The sequence below is a fragment of the Cupressus sempervirens genome, chromosome 10 (assembly GCF_028749045.1).
Source record: "Cupressus sempervirens isolate cs-2001-9-10 chromosome 10, ASM2874904v1, whole genome shotgun sequence".
Taxonomy (NCBI): domain Eukaryota; kingdom Viridiplantae; phylum Streptophyta; class Pinopsida; order Cupressales; family Cupressaceae; genus Cupressus; species Cupressus sempervirens.
The window spans coordinates 365,390,769-365,413,842 of NC_143127.1; positions in this window are offsets into that span (position 1 = coordinate 365,390,769).

Genomic DNA, 23,074 nt, shown 5'->3' on the forward strand with positions numbered 1-23,074 from the left:
ACCGGAACCGGTATTTTTCTTCGGTCAACGCAGTTGCACCCCTTCCATTGTTACTTGACCGGCTGGATCGGTCGACATTTCAAAACAATTCCTCGGGGCCCGTGAAAGGAGGGCCCCCACGAAGGGGATTTATGGCCTCTTGTTTTTCTAGCTTTTTGTTTGGCTTTTTTTTATTGAAGGGTAAAGGTTGGTGGGGTCCAGGCGTTAAATTTGATGGCCATTTTTAACTTTCCCTTGTGGGTCACCACCCTCTTGGCTTGAAATATCCCCTCATCCATTACCATGTTGCTTTCGACTAGAATGGAATGGAAGTATATCCTTACTTCCCTAAATTGGAGAACATTCGATACTTTTTTGGGCATTCCCTTGGTCAAGAGGGTGTGGTCATTGGGTCATTGGTTATGAAGTCACCAAAATTGTTTATCATATTAATGGAAACTACTTAGTTTATTTTTCAAAAGTTGTAAAATGTTATATGAAGAAAATGATTGTTGCGGTTCTATAGTATGTGGTCATTGAGCGTTCTTGTAATTTTGGTGAAATATAAGTCAATTTGTTTGACTTGAAATCTAATATGGTTTGGTGAAATATGGGTCAATGATTTTGACTCAAAAATTGATATTTAGTGAAATATGGGTTAATGAATTTGATTCAAAAATCTATATGGTTGAATTCTAAAAGTAATGTTGGGAGTTTTGGTGAAGTTAAGTGGTTCGTTCGGAAGTATTTATTAGGGAATAGGTCTTCTTGAAATCATAATAAATGATATTGTCAATGCACCCTTGGTTTGTTGGTGAAGTTGAATGGTTCTAGATGAGCCCACCAAGGATCGAATCTGGGTGAGCACAAGACTAGCATCATGAGGATGAGGTTGACATTGTGCTTGGGTGAATTTGGTAGAATGGATACCCCTAAGACCTTTGCTCTTAGTTGAAGAGGTTTAGCTTGTGGCTCATTCTCCCATGTTAGGTAGCTAAATGAATCAAGGTTTGATATAAAAATATCCATAAAAAAATAAAATAAATGAAGTTGGGATCATACTTCAAGTAATTTTGGCATGTAATGAATTCCACTTGGTCATTGACACTAAACAGAATGAAGTTGATTATTCGTGTGCCTATGGTTTTAGCTCTTAGTACTTACATTTTATTGAGTGGTCCATGATGTGTATCCTATTGAGGTACATGTGTACTACTTGTAATTCAATTTGTAACTTACTAAATATTTATCTTTGTTGTAATGTAACATTCCTAACTTTGCAACTTGTAGAACATTCAAGCAATACACAACATTATATAAGACACTGCTTATATTACTAATAATATATAGAAGTCTTATTAAATTGTTGATAGGCACGTATATGAATAGCTTTGTCAATTGAATGTTGCATATTTATGTTTTTTGGTAGAAGACATTTCGTATTATAATGACATCTAAAAGTATTATGAAATGGTTCAGAGGCATGTATATAAAAAACTTTTCATCTAAGCTATGCATATTCATATTTTTATTAAAGTTATTTTGTGCAATTCTTGACTAGCAAGGATACCACATTATGTACCAATCATACATTCAATAACACCTTTAATGTTTTTTAACATTTTTTTAAAGAATTTCATTGGTGCAATAAAATTAAAAGTTTTTTTTAATGTATATTAGTCAATCTATATCAATGATTACTTCGAAAGCTTCAATGTTCCACCTATGTTAACTCCTGTCTTATCCCAATGATGCAAAAACTTCATTGGGGAAACAAAGCAATCTCACATCTTTAACATTCAAATAGATAGTTTGTTTCTATTTTGCTTCACTAATTAGTTGTAGAAGATATCACTGCAATTGACAACATTTCACAATTAATTCTTGTATTTTAAGTAGAACATTCAAGATAATTATTTGGAGATCTTATTTATTTTTTAGGAGAATTTGATTCATGTAACAATATTAGGATTTGAGAACTTGTATATGTACTATCTTAAAATGGACGCACTTCATTTTGAGACCTTGTAGCCCTCCTTAGTGTGGTTTTGATCTCCTTTTCTCCTCCATCCTTCCATCTCATGCTTCTTTGTCATCTCTAGCCTTCTGATATGATCCTCTAAGTGTTACATTTGCACCTTTCTGGCCATATCTTTTGATAGGCCCTATATCTCACCATTCTTTCTCCATGTTCCACTTGAGCTTTATGAGGCTCTCGTGTCCTCTTCATTGGGACCAAGTTAACCTAGATTGGTCAAGGTTGACCAAGTTGACCTTGACCCCAAGGATTGTGGGGTCCAAAGCCCAAAATTTCTCGAGGATTCAATTAATTAACTCTCCACTTCTCAGTCAGCCTGAAGTTAACTCTATGCTTCCCAGTCGCCCTAAAGTTAACTTTATGCTTCTTAGTCGACCTGAAGTTAATTTTTTGCTTCCTAGCCAGCCTAAATTGTTTTCCCACCAAAAAACCAGTATACAAGGAGGCTTGGGGGCTTCTTTTTCATATCTTGTCACATCTTTATAAGGCATCTACAAGCGAGAAAGCAATCAAGGAATTCTTCTTAAAGCAAGCATCTTCAAGCATTCAAGTCTAAGCATCTCCTTCTTGCATCAAGCTTCTTCCTTCAAGGTGGTAGTGGAGTTTGTCTCTAAGAGAAGATCTATCATTCCAATCCATTCAAGCTCTTCTATTATTCATCAGCAGCATGCCACATACATTCCCACACATAAGATTTTGGCTTCTTTGATTTATTTATGGTTTCTTTGAGTCAAGGCTATTACATTTACATACTTGGTCACATATCAAATGCAATTGCATCTACAAGGGTAATTGTATCTCTCATGTGATATTATTCAATATTACTACATGCAAGCATTTCTTTATCAATTACATTTCGATTCAAGGTTGATTATGTTGGAAATCTAATAGGGAAAGTGTAAGACTGAGAGGGGAGGTGGTGAATTAGGATCTATAAAACTTCTTTCGCTTCATACATGAAACATATTGATATCACCATATAAAACCCTCATTTAAACATTCATCTCATATCAATGCAATCATTTACATTAACATGATATCATTTCTACCTTCCAACTTCATAAATGTAAACTCATAAACACATAACACAATAACACATAGTTTTGGTAATGCAAAAACCCTCCAAGGTGAAGGTAAAACTGTGGTGGGGACAAAACCCATAAAATCTTCACTACTACAACAATAAAGTTGTGTTTGTTAAGGCTACAATGATTTGATCACTTCTGGTAATCTTTGTTGTGAGGGGTTTGTCCTATTAAGGACTAAAAGAATTGTTAGTTTCTACATTGGTTAAAGGATTTTTACATCACAATGAAGTGAATACTCTATTAGGAGATTTACATAACCTTGTTAAAGCTACTCTATTAAGAGATTTAAACCCTAAAACACCTGTTAGAATGTTAAATACTTGATCCTTCGGTTACCTCTTCAATGTTTGATAACAAATCTCTTATATGCAATATAATATCACCTTACTATAATAGATCTCCTCTATCTCTGCTCAAAACTCTTTACTGCACTGCTCAGTCTCTACACTTTGATTCACCTCCAAAACTTTGCTCTTCACCTAATCACATGCATGCATCCTCATTACATTGAATTAGTTCATACGCCCTCCTTAAATAGATGAATGGGTGAACCTTTTAGATTTCCAAATCAATGATCGAGAATCAATCCTTTTGTCATTTAGACTTTACACTTTTTTGATTGGTGGATTCCCTTACCTAGGGATTAATGATCTTCCTTTGAACACATAATCACCTCCTTGATTACCTCCTTGATCTTAAAAACATGCTTCCATCTTGACAAAAATGGTTAACACGTGATTCAGTGTCATTCCAAACAAAAATGTTAAATTGTGTTACTCGACACTTACATCACATTGATGCTCGGCACAAACTATTTTCCATGTTGTCCCTTGGCCTTAATTATGCTTTGCATGAACTGAATAACTCAACCTCTGTATCACTTAGCATCCACTAATATCTCTAACTAACTCGACAAACATTGTTGTCTCTAATAAGATCGCAACCATTGGAGTACTCAGCAATAACTACTGCTCAACATATAACTTAGCATATTTACAAGTCTTCATTCCTTAGCTCACCTTATATAGAATGGTGTGGTCACAATGATGATCGAATAATCATGCCTTGTGAATGACTAAGTGTTTGACACTAATAGAAAACATGGCTTAGGGATTAACAATCTCCCCCTTTGACATTAGTGGCAAAAATATTTCGTCATGAACTTTCAAAATTGTTCAATACAAAATCTAAATACAAGTACTACCCCTTAGAATATAATCCATATCTTCACTCAATATACATTGTACATGATCTGACTCTATCACTCAGTATATACATGCAAAACTTCAAATTTTCAAAATTCTTTTGTGTTCTTCTCAATTCCCCTTTATTCTTCACATTTCCCCCTTGTGTTCTTCTTATTATTCCCCCTTGTATTTTTCACATATGTCTATTGGGGAGGGGATGTCAACCAAACATATCCAAAAATGGTTTGTGAATTTGCAAAACACTACTCAAAGTATTATCCCAGTTAGTCTAAATGGATTTGATAGATTGAATCAATAGCTCCAATATGACAGTAAGATCCACTAGACTTTCAACAAATGACAAATTTGGATCAACATGGACTAATTCCTTTGCATTCTTCAAATGAAAATACATAACCTCAAGATGAGGTGTCATCATGGCTTGGATATAAATAAACTTTTCTCTTATTCTACTATATTTAGCAGTCAATTTTGTAAGCCTTTCCTATTTTCTAAACATTATATTTACATTGTTTGAAACTTGTTCCAAATTGATCACAAGTTTAGACAACTCAACCTGTCTTGTAGCAATCTGAGTTACAACATTTTCCATTACCTTCTTTTCAAACTTTTTCTCTAACCATTGCATTGACTTTTTATTGGTATCTACATTAGGGTCATTTATTTTCTCTACAATTTTAATTAATTTCTCAACAATAGGAGAATTCTCATCCAAATTATCAATAACAAAAGAATCAACAAATATATCTTTGATATAATATGGCACCTATTTTTGTGCTTTCTTACGTTGGTTCTCTCTCCTCAACTTAGATTTTTCTGCCCTGCATGCAAACAACTCACTCAAAATTTTCATCTACTCTTTAGCCATAGTTTCCCTGTCCCAATCTAGTATAACAATGTCTTCATCAAGCGTAATAGGATTAACTTAAAATGAACTAGGGCACTGGATTTTATTCCTTTTAATCCTTTTACTTGGAGTGTTGGAGTTCAACATAGATACTTGCATGGTTTGTGTTGGGAGCTCTAGACTTGGTTTCTAAACTATTTCATGTGTGCCTCTGACACTTTTGTTCTGCTCCTTGCTCAATGTGAGTGCACCAGTTGAACTCGATTGTATTGTCTCATTTTCACCCTCAATCAAAGGTCCTGAGACATTAGGCCTCTCACTGCTAGAAGTAGAATTCTCTACTTGATCTTTTTGACTCTCTTGTTCCTTTCTCTCCTCCACCAAATCTTTCTCCTCGCATGTTGGCCCACTCTATTACTTGGCAATAGCACCATCCTTTGCCTCTTTTGACACTTGTATATTAGTGTCAACAGTAACTATAGATGTATCATTTATGTTGACTATTACCTGTTGAGATTGTTTTTTCTCACTAATCTTTGGATATTCCTTGATTTGCACAATCCCTGGATTGGTCTCCATCAATGTATATTTGATATATTTAGGAGCTTGCTCCTTCTTGTCTGGCTTGGCAAACACAATCTTCTCTATCTCTTGAGTTGTAATAGTCACATCAAGCAATGCATTATTTGGTGCATCATCCTCAATAGTGACTACCTTGGTCTACTTTGCACTCTCCTTAGCCATGTTATTAATGACCTCAACTAATTTCTCAACATCATCATAGATATCTTCTTTATTATCTAGCTCTACTTCTCTTGCATCTTTCTCTTCCTTATCTTTTTCTTCATTTGTAGTCATGAGACCAAAAACTTTCTTCCATATTATTTTACTTTCTTGCACAACATCTTTAATTTTATTTCTCAAATTTTTCAATTCCCTTCTCTTTGGCATAAACTTCTTTGCATAGTCTTTCATCACTATTGACATATGATGTTTGCCTAAATTAGGCATAACTTGGGCTAATGTAGACTCTCTCATTTGTCTCTTAGTATTCAAAGCCCATTTTCATTTAGCATCTATCTTGTTATACAATTCTTCTAGTAATTATTTTCCTAACTCAATTGGTGTATATTTAAATTCACTATCATATCTATAACTACTTGTTCAACCTTCTCTTTATCAATATTCTCTAAAGTATCTTCCTTAATATGATTAAAACCAACTAAACCTATTGAACTCCTTGAATTTGCACATACCTTTTTAATGTCTTGAGGCTCTTTCCTTGGCACAATTTTAAATTGACTCAAGTCTTCTGACTCAATCCGTTCAACCTCATCTTCCTCATCATCATTAGGTTTAACAACTAATTTTCTTCTCAGCTTCTTGTGTTTTTATTTCTTAGCCCATGTAGCATCTAATGTCCTCTTTGCAGGACTTTTCCCCTTAACTAGCCTTGTGATCATAATGATTCCTTTTCTCACTATCTTAGAAGCTATAGGAATTGTTGCCTTAGATCTCTATCTAGTCACCCTCTATGGTGTGGTAGTGGGTTGGGTTGTCACTTTCTTCAAAATATTCTTCACTTTAGGCTCAACTACAACAACTTATTTTTCTTTTCTTTCCTTAGGCTTGATAACAACTAGTTCTTTCCCTTTTCCTTCATGTTCCTTTTTATCATCACCTTCATCGCTGCTGAGATCTTTGCTTTTACCTTCAGTAATCTACAATGGTGTTTCTCCAAGTTTGCCTTCCAAATCTTGGATCATCTTCTTTCTTTTTTCGTCCATCTTGGGGACCTTGGTTTGCATCATCATTTTGATTTTTGTTGTTTCATATTTGTTGAAGGGTTCAATATTCTTATCAATTTCCTCAATTAATAGATTTGTGATGGTTGTTGAAACTTCATCAACATTTACCTCATAGTGTAGAGGTCTTAACCATGTCACTCTAGGTATAAAATCCTAAACATATGTATAATCTGTATCAACTAGAAAATAAATGTGAACATAGTATGTATCAACAACCGACTTAGATATTAAATCTGTACTTCATCTTCTACTTGAAGTCCTCAAAATATCCATATATTATAGTTTCAAAATTTTCACCTATGTGATCGATGAACTCATTTATTTGCTCAATTACCGGTATGTTCTCATCCCAAACTACATCTCTAATAGTGGGAAATGAATTATGTACATAGAAAACTATGCATAAAATAAGAGAACCAAACTTACAAGATGTATTCTTTACTTTTCTTATCGCTCCAAGGTTCTCTACAAGATGGATGAGCCACAACTTGGCCAAATCATAGACATGGTCCTTCTTGACCAATTTATAGCCCATGTCAACTCCTATGCATGCTACATTGTTTAGTCAACTCGACTAATTAAACTTCTGAGAAATCACCTAAATTGCAAACTCGATCATAGGATCCCCAATGTTATTGATTGACATACCTCGACCATTCCATCTTTCATTCATGAGGTTTTCAATCACATCCCTTTCTTGGTATTGAAAGGTCTTCATTCTATCCAAAATAGGATATCTAGTCACGTGATGTATAATAGACTTTTTTATCATGACTAGCCCATTCTCCAACCATAATTTCATGTCATATATCCTACTCAATATGATCTTTACCCATTCAACTGTAAACACTTTTGGGAATTCTAGGGAATGAGTTAACCCTTTCTCAATCACAACCTTGTTCTCGTCTTTCAATATCACATTGTCACACAACTTATCATAGGCATTCCTTAGCTTGAAATCACCTATATGTTTGATCTTTCACATGTAACATAATTTGACATCATGTACCATAATCACTTTAGGTGGCATAGCAGATAATAACCCTGAAGAATCTCCTGTCAACGTGATATTAGGATATGCCTTGTATCTTGATGGAAGGCATGCATCATTTCAGACAATTTATGCATCGCTATCTCTCAATGCCTCCTTCTCACTCACCGATGATGTCATTGTCGTAATCTAGGGTTTTAAACTCAAATAACTTCACAACTTGGCTTGAACACAACCTTACACAACTTATCATTAAGTCAACGACACACACTTGAATCTCTTTACAACTTTGCACAAATCGCTCCTGCAAATCGATTGAATTCTTTTCTCTATAAACTCAAAACCCTGGTGAGTCAAAATGAACTTCAAAATCAACTAAATAGCTTCAAAAGGTTGAACTGATTCTCCATTAAATACTTTGTACAATTATTAGGTATACATTGGGTGCATAGTTGTTGTCTCAACTTACTCAATGAAACTCAGAGCACTCACATCCTTCAACTTTACTCGGTTAGTATCAAGACTTAGTTGATAATGACATGCAAAACTGGCACTCAGTCTCTACCAAAATTTCAACTCTATTTAAAAAATCATCTGAGCTCAAACATTAACATTTGTCCTTATGCATCTTTTTTTCATGTGGATTGGAATTACATTCATGCAGTGTTAGGAACTAGTGTATGATATAGAAATTTGAAATATAGTTCCATACATACCTTGCCATTTGAGTTTGAGGTGGGGGAATCACCTAATCCATTAGATTCAGTGATCACAACTTCTCCATTTGTACTATTTCCTTCATCTGACTTCTTTCTCCATATTTAATTGATTTCACTCCTTACTTCTTCAATATTGACCTTTGCCTTTCCATTATTTACCTCAAAATTTGGTATTGGCGCTCAGTTCATATAGTCCTTTCTTAGAAGACTGGCCTTTTGACAATTGAAATACATTGGTCCAAAATTCCTCCAGTTACTAAATCTTCCTCTGAGATGTATCCGAGCACAATTTGTTGCAATGTGTCCATAATTTCCACAATATTGACAATTTACCCAAGTATTGTAATCCTAATTTATGGTATTACCTTGCTTAGGTGTTTTTCCTTGACCTTTAGGTGTCCAGTTGTTCTTTGTTGTAGATTTAAAATCTTGTGACTTATTTCTGACATGTATAATAGTAAAATTCAAATGTAGAAGTAGTTGGTGCCTTATTGACCTTTGATCTACATTCAAGTGTTTGACCTTGTTTGTTGCAAGATAAATAATAACCACTAAATTTAGCTTTAGGGTTTGACTTACCAATATTTCTCCTATAATTTTTTTTTGCATGGCTTGATTTTCCACAATGATAGCATGTAGGCTTCTTGTTCTTTGGATTTTTATTCTCATTCCTTTATTCTCCTCACTTTGATGTTTCTCCTTGCTCGACACTTGATAGGAATTGAACATAGCCTGGGCTAGAGGTGTCATGAGGTCTCCTTGGTGCATTCATATGTTAATTCAGAAATATCATAGTCTCTTTAGGTTTATGTTGTCACAAAATCTTGCACCCTTGTCCAAAGTTTTTACCTAAGGACAACCTTGTGAAACATGAAAACAACCTCCAAGCTGTGGGACTTGAACTATGAGGTTAAGTCTTCGGAGAAGGCCAACTTCCTCTACTATTAGGATGCACTTGAACAATTTTTTAAGAGAAAAGGGAGAAGGAACACATGAAAAGTATCTACCTAATCTATTTTAAGGAGGTGATGCACCAAAATAGGGTGTTCAGACCAATCTTTGCCCATACTTGCATAGTACCATTATCATGATAATCCAAAAACATACAGATTCAAACTTACTTTAATCTATTAGCTACATATAGATCGGACAACCAAATGAGTGACAAGGAAAAAAGGCTTCACTTCTTATCACTCATAGCCAAAAAAGATACAAAAATGTAAACTATAGATATCCACAGTACATCAAAGAGAGGCAAATAAAACTTGCACAGTACATCAATGACTATAGGAGATAAGACAAGATGTCATATAATTAGAGGCAAAGAGGGAATTTATAGTAGCATGCCAATGAAATACTAGAGAAATAGAGAGAAGATCCAACCCTAAGAAAGAGTACAACATATGCCTTTATTGTGTAAGCATAACTCAAATAGGTCCCACCCTAAGATAAAATTCAACCACTACAACCAAATCTATAGAGAATAATCACTGCAAAACCTGAGAAAAGATCTTATCGCAATGCAAATCCATATGCGATAAGATCACTTCTTCACCAAACAAAGCTCTCAGAGGTCAAGAATGGCGGTCATTAACTTCTAATTTAGTGGACGGATCAACATGCAGATATGGAGTGTCTCTTTGCATTTGTTAGACCTAGGGAATGATGAAAGTGGTTGTAGTAGATCAGAAAGATTAGATTCATCATCAAGGAGTTGCTTTCGCTATCATCAACTTGCCAAATCAACTATGTTATTTGGTCAACTAGAGTCAACCATCAAGCCTCACCACGTGGACCAAACATCTCTCACCATTCTACCACTTTGTCAACATTCAACTTTATACCTTATGTTTGACCGCCTATGATCACAACTTCGCCACCACCTTTCTCTAATAACAGTTCTTGCTTGCAAAACCACAACCCATTGGTTATTGCTACTTTGCAACCTGCCGCTAACATTTTCCATTAGCCATCATGACCCTATGAAGACTGAGATCCTCACTGTATCCACACCATCTCCACCTCAACCCAAGGTTCACCTTCTATCTTTGCGACCAAGTGAAACAAGGGAAATTGCTTGATCGCAACTCAAAACTTAGCTTCTTCTTAACTTGCTGTGACCATGTGCTAGCCTTAGATCTAAAAGATCTAACATTGCAAAATGCATCCTTGAAACACTAAAGACTTTCTCTTTCCATGTTGTCACGACTTAAACCACAACATGTCAATATAGCCCTACGACCAGGCAAAAATTAAGCAAACATGCCTTCACCACCTTGACCATGGTTAAGCCAACTAATATTATGATGATGTGAACACAAAGCAATTGCGCCTCCACCATATTGACTTGAGTTAGCACTTTAACCAAATGCAATTATGTGAATCACACTATCATGACTTGAAATGTTCTATGGCATGACATGAAATAAGGAATATAGCCAATGTCAAATTATTTCATAAAAACCCTAGGTGATCGTTGAATGGATTATTATTTGAATTTGATTTTTTGGTGAGAGGGTATTTTTAGCTAACATTTCTGGTGACTCAAAGGGGATGCAAGACTACTCGGCATATGACCAGTGACCACAAAAAGATCCATTGGCCTATGGAGTCCCTGAATTTTGAAAGAAAAACTTATCCATTTCATCACCTTTGCTACATTCAGAGCTATAAAACGTGCCTTTCTACCTCTGCAACTCTACAAAATTAGAACCAAAACTCTTTGCTACAAAAAAGACAAAAATGTGCCTATGCACTTCTTGGAAAATAGGAAAGAATAGGAAATAAACTAACCAACTATATACATGAGTATTTATTCCTATTAGAACCAAGGCTTGAGATATATTTCATTGACTGGAATAGGCAAGATTTCACCATTAGGCTTGCTTAACTAGAAAGCATTGGCTTGCTTGCAAATGATGATTACATAGGGACCACTCCATAAGACATCAAATTTTGAGTGTCTCCCTACTTTTTCTCTGTCTTATCCCACTTCAGCATAAGATTACCCTCTCTGAAAATTCTGGACTTAGCCTTCTTATCAAAGTTCCTCTTCATCTGTTGTTGATGTATTTCTAAGGTTTGTGCGGCTTGATTTCTTTTCTCCTCAAGCTCCATCAAATCTACCATTCTTATAGACATAGCATCATTTTCAATTAGTTCCAATTGATGAGCCAACTCAAGGGCAAGAAATACCAATGAGATAGGAAGTCTAGCTTCCCTTCCATATACTAACATGAATGGATAATTTCCAATAGCCCTCTTAGGCCTTATTTTTTCAGCCCACATGGTTGTCCTCAATTTCTGCTACCAACATCTTTAGTTATCCTCAATAATCCTCTTGATGATTCTGATCAAATTCTTATTGGATGACTTGGCCAAACCATTGCCTTGAGGGTAGTAATTAGAAGATGTGCTCAAGTAAATACCATGATCAATTGGCCATGTGCAAATCTGAGTTCCTACAAATGATTTGGCATTATTTGATATTATGGTGGAAGGAGCACCAAACCTTGTAAAAATTCCATTAAGGAATTCTACAACTGAAGCTTTTGTAAAATCCTTCAAAGCTACGACCTTTGTCCACCTTGTAAAGTAATCTATTGTAGCCAAAATCCACCTATGACTAGAGCTAGAAGGCATATTAATAGGACCAATAAAATCTAATCCCCATTGGGCAAAGGGTTGATCAACCTAGATGGGATGAAGTGGAAGGGCTGCAAGTCTCTGTTTACCTGAGAAGATAGCACACTTTTCACACTTCCTAACATGTTTGTGGTAGTCATGGAACAAGGATGGCTAGTATTAACCGACTCTTATGATCTTCATTGTAGTGGTTCTTGCTAAAAAGTGGCCACCATTAGGACTATCATGAAGCTCCTTAGTCATCCTCTCTGCTTGATCTGAATCAACACATCTTAGCAAGGCTTTATTGATGTCCTTCTTAAAAAGAACACCATCAACTATAGCATAAGGGATGTAATATAATTTGAACTATCTTCTTTTAGCTTTATCCAACCCTTGAGGATATCCATTCATAGCTAAGAAGGTCTTCATGTCATCTATCCAACTTCTTGGGTTATCATCCCTCACCTCTTGTTGTTTTGCCAATACCAAGGCAACTTCATCATCAGGCTCATGAGATGAGATCATCTATTTGCACAAACCTTTCCCTCTTACTAATTTGGTAATCTGGATGTCCACATCATACTCCATCACCTTAGTAATCCAACTTGCCCTTTTCTCAATAATATCTTTGCTCAACAAGAAATCTTTAACACTTGCATGAGGGACCAACAAATGGATCTTGTTATGAGACAAAAGGTGTCTAAATTTCTTCAAAGATCTTATGACTACAAGGGTTGACTTCTCTACATAGTTGTACTTATTTTCATACTCCTTCAGCCCTTCACTAAAGAAAGTAATAGGCTACTCTTCACTCTTATCATTTAATTGAGTCAAAACAATAGAAATACTTAACTCACCTCCTAAGGTGTAAAGGATGAAATCCTTATCAAAATCTGTATTGATGAGAGTAGGGGCTGAAGCTATGGCTACTTTGATCTCTTCAAAAATTGCTTTCCCTTCCTTGGTCCATGAGAAGACAATATTATTTTTAAGCATGGTTGTAAGAGGTTTCACCATGGTAGCTAAATCAGGAATAAATCTCCTCACAAAATTTATTCTACCAAGAAAAATTTGCAGGCCTTTCTTGTGACTGAGAAGGGGGAAAGAAAGTATGGCTTTGGGTCTCTCTAGATCAATAGTCAGACCATCTTTAGATACAATATGTCCTAATAGTTTCCCTTGATTAATGGTAAAGACACACTTGTTTGGATTCAAAGATACTCCATACTCTCTACATCTTACAAACAACTGTCTGAGATGACCAAAATGCTCTGCTACATCTTTTGAATATACAATGAAATCATCAAGGTAGACCAGCACAAACCTTTCAATCATTTTTTGAAGGCCATCTCCATCACCTTTTGAAATGTGGCACTTGCATTTGTTAGTCCAAAAGGCATTTTACTATAGGCGTAGGTGCCCCATTTAGTGGTGAAAGTAGTCTTATATCTATCAGCCTCTTTGACTAACACCTAATTATAACTAGAGAATCCATTCAAGAAAGAGAATCTCTCTGAACCACTAACTTTGGACAATATATGTTCCATGGAAGGAAGGGGATAATGATCTTTAAGGGAGGCTTGGTTAAGATCCCTAAAATCTACACATAGTCTAAATTCTCCATTCTTTTTCTTAAGAGGGACAAGGTTTGCCACCCAAGAGGGGTGCTTAATAGGAAAAATGGTATTGGCTTCAATTAATTTGGACAACTCATTTCTCATTAGTGGCTCAATCTTGGGATTTACTGGTTTTTTCTTTTGCCTAACAGGCTTGACATTATCAACTATATCTATGGTATATTGAAACAGGCTAGGGTTGAAACCCTTTAAATCATCATATGTCCAAGCAAATACATCATTAAATTCTTGACATAGATGAATAAAACTTTCTTGCTTAGTTTCATAACATACCTTCCCCATGTTTAGCATTCTTCCATCAGCAACTACAACTAGCATATGATCTCCTCTGTTTGCAACAAGACTCATGCCTCTATCCCTTGCTTGATCATCATGGTTGAAGACACTCTCTAAGGTAATAAGAACCTTAGGCAACTTATTAGAGCTGAGGTTGATGATTTAATCACCATACTAGTCATGTAATCTTGACTGATTTCTATCCAAGAACTCTGCTTCATTCTGCAAGAAACTTACAATTTGTGCATGAGATTCAAAGACTTGCCAATTAATATTATTATCTAGGACAACATGTCTAACCACCACTTTAATCTTCTGCTTCTTCTCATATTCAAGGCTCCTTGGGACATCATAAGATGTTCCCACTACCGCAAGTGTGTCAACATATCTATTTCCTTTTCTAGGGATGCTCTGAACATCAAAGGCATTGAAATTTTCAAGCAAATCCCACACTCTATGTTTATAAGATCTGAGAAAACCATTCTTAGTGATATTTTGATTCCTCACCTAATTGACCACCAACTCACTATCTCCATACACACTTAATGCTTGAATTCCTCTCCTTTGAGAAAGTACAAGACCCTGAATCAATGTCTCATACTCGGCCACATTATTGGTACAATTGAATTGAAGCCTAAATGAGAAGTAGTACCTTTCTAGCGTAGGAGAAACCAACATCACACTAGCTCCTGATCCATTTCTATTCCTAGATCCATCAAAAAACATACTCCATGTCCAACTTATATCTTCTTTGATTTTCATTAGGTTGGAAATAAGAGCATCCTTTTCTAATATACAATAAGTGCCAAGGCCTATCTCCAAGATTTTTGACATAGGATCAAACTGATATGCATTAGCTCACTCATCTAAGAGAAAATCAGGCACCTTCGCTAAAGGAGTGGCTAACTCATTTGTTGTGTCATTTTCATCTATCTCTAAGATGGTGCAATTCATATTGCTAAGATTAGGAGTGTAGGGCTCAATATGATGGAGAGCTAATGGTTCTGCTCTGATTAAAGCTTTGGTTCCATATCTTGTTCCAAAAAATATGTATGACCAATCAGAAGATATATAACCACCTATTTGGGCAATGAAATCTCTTGAAAGACAAATGGAAAATTGTGGTTTAACTTCAACAATTGATATATCTTGCACTACAGTACATCTAGGGCATGCATGTAAGGCCATTTCAACATTTCTAAGGATACCCACAATCTTGATAGTACTACCATCTAATTGCAACACATCCTTAACAATGGGTTCATATTTCACTTTTAAAATATCAACAACACATTTGGGCATTACTGAACTACTAGCCCCTGAATCAATCATGCAATTGTGGATTATTTTATATGCTATAATTAGAGAAACATAAAATGGAGGAGGTCTAACCTTTTTTCTTCTTTCTACCTCTTTTGATGGTTGTACCAAACTCACAACATTCTCCATGCTAGGCAGCTAATCTCCGAGTTCAATGCTTTCCAACTCTTGTTGCAGTAGCCTCTTTTGTGATGGTATAGTAGCAACAACATCCCACATAGAAATGTTCACATTCATTCTCTTCATCTTCTCTACCACACTAAAAGAGGCATTGGATGTCTTAGTAGAGACCCTAGATGTAGAAGGTTGAGATGGAACAACTTGAGGGTCATTCACATCTCCTCTACTTTCATCTTGTCTTTGTTGTCGAGTGACATTAGCAAGTTGATTAGCACTGTGTTACCGGGCAACTATTTTAACATGAGGCACTACACTTGATGTTGAAGCCTAATTAGGAGGAGGAGGAGTAACCTCTTCCACCACTCTTCTCTTACTTCTGGTATTGTAAGCACAAGAATTGTGGTTCACATTATAATGCTCTTCCACTAGATGGTTCATGAAATGTCCCTTTTCTGATTTTTCATGATATTTCCAACCTCTAATCAGATCTTTAAAATCAAACAGCTAATATCCCAAAGATCCACCAATTCCTTAAGAAACCCCAAATCGGGTATGTTGAAAATAGTGCTAAAAGCTTCACAACTTCACAAATTATTAATGAATCTGAAAATGGAAATTTTTACAGAACTTTCAGCAGCATAACAGCCTACAAATTGACATTTCCAGATCCGTATAGCCTTTACACAATAGCTAAAAAATGTAGGACCAAAACTATGCTCATCGGGCTCCCGAAATAGCACAAAATATGCCCGGAAACACCACAAGAACACTAATAATCTATCTCAGAAGTTTAATCACGTCCCAATATATATATTCAGCTCTATTTTAACAGCTTAAAGTATAAAATACAGCAACAACCAAAACTGATATGAAATACTCAACCGGAAACACCAAACTCTTACAAAAATACACCCGGAAACTCACAAATCTGCACTGTTCAGCACAAAGGCAAACTCTGTATGAGCATGCACATGGAATGGCTTCAAACTCCCGTCCTTAGCCTTCCTGGAAACCTGCAAAATCCCGTTCTTGGGTCTCCCTGGAAACCTGCAAACTCCCGTTCTTGGGTCTCCTTCTCCACAGGTTTGGCAGCCTCTGAAGAATAACAAAGAATGAGCAAAAATCAAGTCTGGAATCCCCCCAAAATGCCTCCAAACCTCTTTAAAAAGGGCATAACTGTAACTCACGTCCAAGAGAGGTTAATGAAACATATTTTAATAATAATTATCATTTATTAGTCCAACGGTTTCCAAAGATTAACTCCCTTTTTCCGAAACTTCACTTTCTTGGGCCTGCCTGTCTTAGCAAAGATTATTATTTTTTAATTATTTGAAAAGGGGACATGACAAGTCCTCCCCTCCCAAACATTGCTTGTCCTCAAGCAATGGCTGAACAATAAACCAATCAATCCTCCTGGATCCCAAATGTAGTCATGAACTATACTACTACCAATTAACACAAACTCCTGCAAGATCCTCTGCAATATGACCAAGAGGAATCCATAATCAAACTGGCAATTATAGCTCAACCAAACTCCAAAATCACCATTACCACAGTCAAAAACCCATGAGACACAAACTCTTAGAATATCAAAACCCAAGTAAAGTGGACTACCAATATAGTAAATACCATCAATGCATTCCACTGGCCTATATGGAATGTACAATCCAACTCTGCAACAATGGTGAATGCTCTCAAATGAAACTATACCAAGTATGGAGAATCCACACACTATACAACTCCTGCAGTCAACACAACTCTGTAGATCATTGGCCACTGTCTCATAACCATAACTCCCATGCACCCCTGATGGTGAAAAGCCATCACAAGATAAACAACAAGAAATGGAACCCAAACCAAATTTTCCTGCCATCAACTCCTCAGCATAAGGATCAATTGTTAACTGATGTACATACCTTGCAATATAATGTTGATTAAAAAAACCAACCTCAATCAACAACTCACCATGAACAAGTGATACAACCCACTGTGACTGATCACTAGCTAAGTCAGGAGATGTCATAGCCAAAGGAGTAGAATCAATAACAACACTTGCTGAAGCATCACTCCAAAACTCCTGCTCTAAGTCATGTATTATCAAGCTATCAACTACAAAACCTGTTGCCATGTCGTGCCCATCACAACTCTCATCTCGAGGCATCAAACTATTCCATAATTGATGATAAGCACTAGGAACCAAAGTACATCTCTGTATCATAATCTCATCAACATGGTCATCAAAGGTAAATTGATGAGCGTACCTCACAGTGTAATGCCGATAGAATGCGCCAATCTTAGTCAGTGGCTCAGACTGTAATCCAGATGAAACTAACTGCAATTGATCATCAACCATGTTGGAACTGACTACTACCTCCAAAGATATCACCAAGGGAGTAGTATTACTATCAGGAACCATGCCAACTGTCGACTCACCAACATCACACATGACCTTTGATACATCTCTAGTCTCTGTGCCTTCAGTACTAGAGGCCACCACCCTGTCAGGCATACAATAATCTGCTACAATACCCAACTCAACTAAACCTGACTCTAGTGGGAATGAACCTGATATGCCAATGTTAGTATCAAGGATGGATGCATCCCCATCTCCATTGTCTCTGACAATCTCAGTCATGGACATCCTCGAATCACCAAACACCATAGCTTGTGACTGTATAGAATCAGATAAAGACTGTAGTCACTCTAACTCCATGGTCACCTTAGCCAAATGAAACTGTGACTCCTTGAAAGCCAACTGTGTACTCTCAAGAATCTCAAAAGTCACCTCAAGCTGCTCAGTAAGCTCACTCACCTCATCTTCCTTGGCCAACAATGCATCATATGTTGTACTACCCCACTCCATAAGATAATCTCTATCAGCTACCAACTGCATATAATTCTGTCTCAAAATCTGAATAGCCTCCCATAAAGAGTGGATCTCTGTCAAGGAAAGATAACTTCCTTCCTGCTCATCACTAGTAGGAGAACCCCATCCATAAACTGCTAATAATTGATGAACAGCATCAAAATGTTGGCAAGTGATAGCAATGTCTCGGTCACTAACTCTCAACTGATTAGACACATGATGGCATTGGCTTGACTGTATCCTACAAACCTCCTTTGATGCACTGTCTAAAGGAGTATCCTCAAAGTTACTAGTCTCTAGAGTATTACCATCCATGTCCTGTGAATCAACTCTAAAGCTCATATCAACATACAGAGTATCAAAATTTGTAGCACTGCTGTCCAACTCCTCTGTACCCAAAGAAACTAAGTCTTCAAAATTGCCCACTACATCCTCCTGGATGTCATCGATGCCAATATGATCCTGGGACTCATCTGTACACACTGCCAAATATGAAAGATCATCAACACATTCCAGCAAGTATGGTCGACTGGATATATGAACAAAGCCCAACACCGGTGTATAAAAACTAATACCAACATCAGACAAGATACTGGCACAAGAAAAGACAACACCGTGTAATCTGCTAATCAAATCCATGATAGCACCCAAACAAACACTGCGACCAAAAAGTGTTAAAGATCTCCAGTCAACTGAATCCCAAACACCAATATAACAATCTCGTGTCCATATCCGTAAACTAGAATCAACTAGTAACTCAAGCAAACTCCTCACCTGAGTAATATGACCAATACCAACTAACTCCACATACCTGTCATGATAAGGTAATGAAGTCACAATACTATCTTCACTCACCTTCAGCTGGCGGGATAAATCATGTGAAGTACTACCTGCCTCAACCTCATGTGATGAAGCATCTAACTGCGCCTGGTACTCTTTCTCAGCAAATTCATGAATGCTCAATGTCTGCTCATCTCTACTAGGTATCTCACCATCCTGCACAACAACATCCTCATAATCATCATCTGAACCCACTACACTGTAGTCACTGCCTGTTGTAACTATACCATCCTGAATACCTGTGGCATCACCCTTTGACAACCTGTAAACAATTTTCTCAATTTGAGTATCAAGTTGACTGTTACTATCAATCTGTGTAATATCCTTTCCCACCACCTCCTGTGGCAAAGTAGAATCTGAGACCACTACCTGGCTATCAGCTAGTTTCTCAAACTCCTCATGCAAGTTCTTGGGAATTGTGTCATCTGTCCTGTGAGAAAATCTGCCAAATAGAAATCCAGTCAACTTATCCACCTTAGCTGGGTCAGATAACATGTCATTTATACGGTGGTGCTCAACCAACTGTTTAGACATGTCATGGCTTATTTTCATAAGTTTATCTCGAATGTCTAAATAACCATCCTTTCTACTATTTTGACTCTGGCTATCAATTGTCCAAGATCGTTCCCTCTGAGACTCTGTACTATACCTGTCCATTCTGGATAAAGTAGAGTGTAACCCCAATAGGATATAACTTCTTCAAGCACCAAGAACTAACATGCAAATGATTAGAAGTAGCATGCAACCATAGATTTGGACATGCAACTGATTAGAAGCAACATGCAACCACCAAATTATGACATGCAAGATCTGGGTAGTTGTCAAAACTGACATGCAAACTTCTACAACCGCCAAATTCACCAAGAACTAATAGGCAAATGATTAGAAGTAGCATGAAACCATAGATTTGGACATGCAACTAATTAGAAGCAACATGCAACCACCAAATTATGACATGCAAGATCTGGGTAGTTGTCAAAACTGACATGGAAGATCTGGGTACTTGTCAAAACTGAAATGCAAACTTCTACAACCACCAAATTCACCAAGAACTAACATGAAAATGATTAGAAGTAGCATGCAACCATAAATTTTTACATGCAGCTGATTAGAAGCAACATGCAATCATAAATTATGACATGCAAGATTTGGGTAGTTCTCAAAACTGAAATGCAATATCTGGGTAGTTGTCAAAACTGACCTGCAACTTCTACAAACCCTCAGGCTGGCAAGATCATGGCTCTGATACCACTGAAATGTCCCTTTTCTGATTTTTCATGATATTTCCAACCTCTAATCAGATCTTTAAAATCAAACAGCTAATATCCCAAAGATCCACCAATTCCTTAAGAAACCCCAAATCGGGTATGTTGAAAATAGTGCTAAAAGCTTCACAACTTCACAAATTATTAATGAATCTGAAAATGGAAATTTTTACAGAACTTTCAGCAGCATAACAGCCTACAAATTGACATTTCCAGATCCGTATAGCCTTTACACAATAGCTCAAAAATGTAGGACCAAAACTATGCTCATCGGGCTCCCGAAATAGCACAAAATATGCCCGGAAACACCACAAGAACACTAATAATCTATCTCAGAAGTTTAATCACGTCCCAATATATATATTCAGCTCTATTTTAACAGCTTAAAGTATAAAATACAGCAACAACCAAAACTGATATGAAATACTCAACCGGAAACACCAAACTCTTACAAAAATACACCCGGAAACTCACAAATCTGCACTGTTCAGCACAAAGGCAAACTCTGTATGAGCATGCACATGGAATGGCTTCAAACTCCCGTCCTTAGCCTTCCTGGAAACCTGCAAACTCCCGTTCTTGGGTCTCCCTGGAAACCTGCAAACTCCCGTTCTTGGGTCTCCTTCTCCACAGGTTTGGCAGCCTCTGAAGAATAACAAAGAATGAGCAAAAATCAAGTCTGGAATCCCCCCAAAATGCCTCCAAACCTCTTTAAAAAGGGCATAACTGTAACTCACGTCCAAGAGAGGTTAATGAAACATATTTTAATAATAATTATCATTTATTAGTCCAACGGTTTCCAAAGATTAACTCCCTTTTTCCGAAACTTCACTTTCTTGGGCCTGCCTGTCTTAGCAAAGATTATTATTTTTTAATTATTTGAAAAGGGGACATGACAGTTCATGAAAGAATAACCATCCTGTTGAAAAGTATCAGTAGGTTGATTAGCATTGTGTTGTTGAGCAACTACTTGCTCTAGTATAGTTAAAGCCAAGTAAGATTCTACCTTCTAACACATGCAATATCCATAAGAGTAGTTACAAGAAGGGCAAAAATCTTGATCTTGGGCAAGATTGTTCCGAGGGACTAAAGCCCTATTTAGGTTGGTGTCTGAAGTCTAGGGGTGGTCAATAGGTCTATTTTGATTGTGAGGGTGGTCGATAGGTCTATTCTGATTGTAGGGGACATGACTCTGGTTTGGAGGTCTACCATGAATGGGACCTTGACTCTGGAGTTGGAGAGGCTTATTATTTTGAGCTTGTTGCCTCTTCATAATCACCAACTCATTTCCCATCTTTTTTACTACTGCACTATTGTCCTCCATCTTATTTTCTTGATCTTGCATCCTCTTATCTACATCCTGCATTAGTTTCTACATCATGGCCTCAATCCTATCAAATCTATTAGAGGATGTGGAGGCTATCAGGATCACAACAAGAGGTTCACTTGCAAAGGAAGTGTGGATAGGGACTATAGTAGGTTGATGATTGGGAATGTGGGGGAAGGAAAGCATTGGGGGTCTTGGAGCTAACTTCCCTCCATGTATCAAAATATTTTCTACCCTTATGGCAGCCTCATAAGCATTTGGTAGAGTGTCCCCTCCCATAGATTGCATAGTGGTAGAAATATCACTATTGAAGGCTCTGAGATAATACAAGAATGTATTACTAGGAGAGGGCTTCACTATAGTAGATATTTTGTCCCATGTCCTCTAAAATCTATGATTGAAATTAGTCATACATTCATGGGGTGCCCTTTGATAGTTGTTAGCTATTCTAAAAGTGATAGGTGATCACTTTTGTCCTCAAAATGCTTGCATAGGGCCGCCCCTAACCCATCCCAATCAGTAATAGAGTTATGAGGCAAACCTCTATACCATTGTAGTGTCTTCCCTTTCAAGGATGAGGCTAGGAGCCTGACTACTACATCATCCTCAATGATGCTATGAATATTGTAGATGTTAGATGCCTCTTGAATATGCTTGATAGGGGAAATATAGGTTTCACTAGTAAACTTAGGTATACTTTTAAGAGCTGATATCGGTATGTCATGCCTTTGGGCTAATAGAAGGGGGCTTCCACCATTAAAGGTGGTGAAAGCATGAGCTCTAGCCATGTAAGCAAGTGATCTATTGATATGAGAAATGGTATTCTAGGCTGAGACCTAACAATAGGAGGAGTGGATATATATCTTGCAGGGGTATGTGCTACTACTGCACTTCTAACTGGTGATAGAGATGCCCTAGCCTTTTTTCTTGGATTAGAAAAATAAAGTTCTTGATATTGGAAAATACCCCTAGAAGATGCCCTTCTATGTGTCTTGGGCATGGATCACATCAACTTTGGTCTGACATTGGATTGTGCTTGAAATTTTGGAGTCACCAAGTACTTTTGAACGAATGAGCCTCTCAAAAGCTTTATATTGAAGGCAATATTATCTCCTTAG